Genomic DNA, 6,000 nt, shown 5'->3' on the forward strand with positions numbered 1-6,000 from the left:
AGTTTTTCCCACTGACATTAGTTTTTCCCTCCAATATTAATGAACACCATATCAAGCCCTTAAAAACATAAGGAAAAATTTACTTAGTTGTTAAAGTTATTTTGTTTGTCCAAATTGCATTTTTTCTTTGTCCACTTTGTATTCATTCCATCCATGAATTACTAAATTTTAACTTTAACTGTACAGAGAAACCCCGTTTGGGTGAACAGATTTAATTTCTAGTACTAAAGTAATTATTAGATTTTTAGGATTTAAAAGTAGATTATTTCCCTCCATTTGCCCTCCAGAAATTCGTTTTAACTTTGATATTTCTAATCCATCCAAAAGTCTTTTTAATTTTTTTATTAGATTTGAATTGGAACTTGAATAAGCATCCATCGAAATTATAGTTTTTCCCACTGACATTAGTTTTTCCCTCCAATATTAATGAACACCATATCAAGCCCTTAAAAACATACATAAATATCAAACCAACACCCAAAACTGTCCTATAGTTTTTAATTTGCTCAAACTTTTCCAAAAGATTTTAGTTCTCCCCGCCCACTGTAGGAATTTTTTCAGTAATACCATTGAATCGCTAATTCCTTCCATTCCAAGCTAACGTGTAGTTTTTCGTCTAAAGGTTTTCAATTGTAAGTTTAGAATCTTGGTGAAATGGCAATCAAGGATTACATCCAATTCTCAGACCATTTGGATCAACATCGTCAGCATCGACGTATCAACGGTTTGGAGAAGCCATTACACTATCAGCAAGTCATCATATGGATCTTGCTAGTGGTGTTTGCTCTCATTTCTTTCCTCATCTTGATCCCCACCTTGCACACATGTCTCCAACCTCTCATGTATGGCGTCATCAGTAGTCTGTACTTTATCCATATTGTTAGTCATATTGTAGCTGTTGTTATAGACCCGTGTGATCCCAACTTACTCCATGTCAGTCGAAACGTAACTGTTCCCGAGTTTGATAGGAGTAAGTTCAGTCACGTCATCGAGAATGGCTATTGTAACTTGTGCAATATCTACATCATCAATAACAAAACCAAGCATTGTTCTATTTGCAACAAGTGCATCGAGAAGTTTGATCATCATTGCAAGTGGTTGAATCATTGCATCGGTGCGAGGAACTATAATGGTTTCATCATTTGTATCTTGTCTGCCTTGATCACCTGTATCATCATCCTTTTGATTTGTATCTCAGAGTTGTTCCTGTATTTCTTCAATCCCACCTATCTGAACTTGAACTCGTGGACACATAGCAGCAAGTGGATCCACGTCTATCATAATAGCAACAGTAGCAGTTTCGATTTCGACAACTTCCTTTATAATACACCCCTTAATGATCAGATCTTCCTGTGTATCATATTTGTACAGTGTGTTCTTACCTTTATCATAACTATTCTTTTGCTGCATCTGTGTGTGTTTCATTTCTACATATCTTACCTTGGTTTGACGACGTATGAATATATCAAGAAGTTCAAGAGTAATGACACTGCTGTCGTAACCACTCAGCAAGCGCCACGAAGTCACCTGAATGAATCCATCAACACTATTAATAACACAATCTATCAGAACAGCTTGCCCATTGAAGAGAATATTTTCGTCTACTACTTGTGCTACTTTTGTATCTATAGGAGCAATTTTTAAAAGCTAACCTATTAGGTATGTATTTAGTTCAAAAACTGTCAAATTGGGGGTGCTGAATCTTATGTTGTCCATATGTCCATGGTATGTTACATAGTTATGAATTTCATCCTGTTTCTTGTATTCAGTGTTTATTTTTCTATGCAAAATTTGAAATTATTCGCAGAGGATTTATTGTAAATAGTAAGGATAAATGAAATTCTTTTTACTTTGAAGCCGCAAAGGTGGCTTGCAGGCCCATAAAAATACAATTTAAAAAATCCTAGAAAAAGTCATGGTCTACAAATGAAGAAATAATTCAACAATGTTGGGTGATTTTTTTTTAATCTAGGTGCGTTGTTAGTGCAATATTTTGTGCCAAATGAAGAAAATTAAAATAGGTTTAGTAATTTTTGTACTGTAAATATTTGAATAGATAGAGAAATTTTTGTGCGTAAGTACGCTGAAATAAATGCTTTGATTGTACCTCTCCCGTCTTTTTTTCATTAAAAGAAAAGAAAAGTCCTATAAAAAAATCTGAAATTCTTCCAAAAATAGGTGTAAAAAGTTATTTTAACTTTAGATCCCCCCCCCCTCTAACCCTATGTAGTTCAAAAATTAAATTCAATTAAAATATTCGTAAAAACCTGAATATTAATTTTATCTCTCTCGATTCTAACCCTATGTAGTTCAAAAATTAAATTCAATTAAAATATTCGTAAAAACCTGAATATTAATTTTATCTCTCTCGATTTTTCACACCATATCAACTTTTAAAATGAATTTTATCGAATATTATTTTTAGTCGTATTGATTATATTAGGGCCCTGGTTTTCCTGTGGTCATATTTGGTCTTTATTTTAGTTTGTTTTCATAGTACATACCTATTCCTCTTTTGGGGTTTCCTTCCCTTTTTCGGCGAAATTGATGTTGAAAATGTGACATTGTTTAACTTTGAAAATCTTTATAAAAATGTGCTAGAAATTATATACACTCACAAAATATGCAGCGAATATGTAGGTAATTATTTACTTAAACAGGAGTATAATGTAAACAGTTTAACTGAATGGCTAAGAGACAGAGTGGACTAACTAAAAAAAAAAAAAAAAAAACCTGGTTAGAAAATGTCCGCTCTTGCCGGGATTTAAACCCAGCACCTCCGGGTTGAGAGTCAGTGCTCTTGACCACTCGGTCCCAGAGGAGGGCTAGTGGTTATTATTTTTTGACCTCTAAGGTGTTTTAACACCACGGAAGTACATATGTAGGTCATTCGCGTTTAATCGCAAAATGATGGATACATAATGCAAAAGTTCCAAAGCCAATCTGTCTTTTTTTTCACCTGAATGTGGCTTTCTCAGAACTCAATCTGATGATAATGGATTTAGCCTGCACATTGTCAAGCATAATTTATGCATGGTCAGTTTTTTTTCTCTTTTTCAGGCTTAGTTGTCTCTCTCACAAAGGCTTGGGACGCTTTATTGGATTCTGCTGACCAAGTTGTTACTTACTCAGGTGGAAACTAATACAGGACAATAGGATCATTTGTGTATAAGGTATACATTACAGATACTATACAGGGTGTTCAGCTGAAAACTGTCTCACATGAAATTAACCTGTAAAATCAGTATTTTTTACTTTCCTTATCCTATAGACCTGTAGGAAGAAAAGTCCTGTATTCTGACCAATAAAACTCCTCAGTACACTTTTTTGGCGGTCAACAAAGCACCTCTTATGTAACTTTTTACGAGGAATCAAACACAGGAAAGTCAACCGGGGCGGACTTTATCCTTGAAAAATATTTTTTAGTACTCACTTATTTGACATTTTTTAATTTGTCTCGTAATATTGTAAATATTATTCGAACATATTTATATGATTGTGGTCTGTTTGATTTGTACAGAAAGGGGTATTTTCTGTGAGATGTTAAATGTTAAATTACAAAAGTTTCATCTTAGGTAGAATTGGGTTGTATAAATGAACTGAGTAAGCTACGTATATTATTTTACATTATCTTGTCCACATTTAATTAAAGCTAATTCCCTTAAATTTATAGTGATTTTTATCTTGTATTCCTTGGATAATAATGTAGGTTAATATTACTGGTATTCTTATGAATGCTATGTACTTGAATCAATTTTTATCGAAAAAAATCAATATTATTTTTGAACTTCAATCTGAAATGAAATATTTCCTTTATGGCTAAATCTAAAGGTAACGAGAAAACAAGAGGTTTTATAAGTAATTAAAAAATAGAATGGAAATATTTTTCAATAATAAATAATCTGTCCTTTTTAAACGTCCGTTTTCTTTAAAGCCGTCTGAAATCTGCAAAGTCCATTGGACTTAATTTCGTCCTATCATACCCAACTTATTCAATCCATCCCTCAAACTAGTTTTGTTATGGATTAAAATAAAATATTATTGTATTATATAAAAAAAATAATTATATTTTATTTGTATGTAAATTATGTATTTCCTGTGGTGCCATTTATTTTATCTAGAATAAGGTTTTTTTTTTTTCATTTTGATAAAAAAAAATAAATAAATTTAATTAAATTAAAATTAAATGAAGTAAAAATATTTAAAAATATAGAAGTCTTGGATATGGCTACTTCAGCTGTCCATTAGCTTCTATGTATTAATAAAATTATTCTTCCTTATTCCTTCAAAGTACCCCTATCCAAGTATCCACCCAAAGTGTATGTTTATGTATGTACCTATAGGTACTTCATTTTAAAATACATATGTATTAAATAGTGACAAAAAATGTTTAAAAATAGACCAATATTATTTATTCCAGAATAACATTTAACTTCGTGCGCTGTACCTGTGACCATTATATCGTGTCTCAGTTTATTAAGTTTATTTTTAAAATATTTATTCCAGAATAACATTTAACTTCGTGCGCTGTACCTGTGACCATTATATCGTGTCTCAGTTTATTAAGTTTATTTTTAAAAGCTAACCTATTAGGTATGTATTTAGTTCAAAAACTGTCAAATTGGGGGTGCTGAATCTTATGTTGTCCATATGTCCATGGTATGTTACATAATTATGAATTTCATCCTGTTTCTTGTATTCAGTGTTTATTTTTCTATGCAAAATTTGAAATTATTCGCAGAGGATTTATTGTAAATAGTAAGGATAAATGAAATTCTTTTTACTTTGAAGCCGCAAAGGTGGCTTGCAGGCCCATAAAAATACAATTTAAAAAATCCTAGAAAAAGTCATGGTCTACAAATGAAGAAATAATTCAACAATGTTGGGTGATTTTTTTTTAATCTAGGTGCGTTGTTAGTGCAATATTTTGTGCCAAATGAAGAAAATTAAAATAGGTTTAGTAATTTTTGTACTGTAAATATTTGAATAGATAGAGAAATTTTTGTGCGTAAGTACGCTGAAATAAATGCTTTGATTGTACCTCTCCCGTCTTTTTTTCATTAAAAGAAAAGAAAAGTCCTATAAAAAAATCTGAAATTCTTCCAAAAATAGGTGTAAAAAGTTATTTTAACTTTAGATCCCCCCCCTCTAACCCTATGTAGTTCAAAAATTAAATTCAATTAAAATATTCGTAAAAACCTGAATATTAATTTTATCTCTCTCGATTTTTCACACCATATCAACTTTTAAAATGAATTTTATCGAATATTATTTTTAGTCGTATTGATTATATTAGGGCCCTGGTTTTCCTGTGGTCATATTTGGTCTTTATTTTAGTTTGTTTTCATAATACATACCTATTCCTCTTTTGGGGTTTCCTTCCCTTTTTCGGCGAAATTGATGTTGAAAATGTGACATTGTTTAACTTTGAAAATCTTTATAAAAATGTGCTAGAAATTATATACACTCACAAAATATGCAGCGAATATGTAGGTAATTATTTACTTAAACAGGAGTATAATGTAAACAGTTTAACTGAATGGCTAAGAGACAGAGTGGACTAACAAAAAAAAAAAAAAAAAAAACCGTTTTGAGATAAAAGGACTCAAAGTTTAGGACTTGTTGCAAAGCCATCACTAAACTTTAAACATCCTACTTAGATTTTTTTAAAAGAAAAGAAAGGCCTTTTTTTCAATTTTTTTTTCAAAATTTTTTTCAAATAAACTTCTTTGGTATTTATTATTTACTATAAAAAGTATAAGCCGTGGAAGTTGAGATATCGCTCTGCTTTTTAATGATATGAGATGGTCCGCAAGTTGGTCCACTTTTCTTCCTAAAGAAAACGAGTTGGTCCACTTTTGAATAATAGTTCACTCTTACAATAGGTTGGTCCGGTCTGCTTTTATGAAGCTACATTATCAAAATTACATTAGGTAGATAGTCCACTACTTTCTTTACAAAAAAAAAAAAAAAAAAAAAGTTCACTTTCCAAATTTTGAT

General features: G+C 31.1%; 1 protein-coding gene across 8 annotated transcripts in view; it reads left to right on the top strand.

Moving 5' to 3' along the window:
* Positions 1 to 6,000, top strand: part of LOC103505425 (tRNA-dihydrouridine(16/17) synthase [NAD(P)(+)]-like) — a 39,984-nt gene that overhangs the window by 10,272 nt on the left and 23,712 nt on the right. For 2 of the 8 annotated variants that reach the window (XM_026820753.1, XM_026820757.1), the window contains exon 2: positions 3,061 to 3,173. The exons of 5 other annotated variants lie outside the window; for them this stretch is intronic. The gene's annotated coding sequence lies outside the window, so the exon portion shown is untranslated. Of the gene's footprint in view, positions 1 to 3,060; positions 3,174 to 6,000 lie in introns of those variants that run through there. One more of the 8 variants, XM_026820758.1, reaches the window with a different exon arrangement.

The sequence above is a fragment of the Diaphorina citri genome, unplaced genomic scaffold (assembly GCF_000475195.1).
Source record: "Diaphorina citri unplaced genomic scaffold, Diaci psyllid genome assembly version 1.1 scaffold172, whole genome shotgun sequence".
In the NCBI taxonomy this organism is placed as follows: domain Eukaryota; kingdom Metazoa; phylum Arthropoda; class Insecta; order Hemiptera; family Psyllidae; genus Diaphorina; species Diaphorina citri.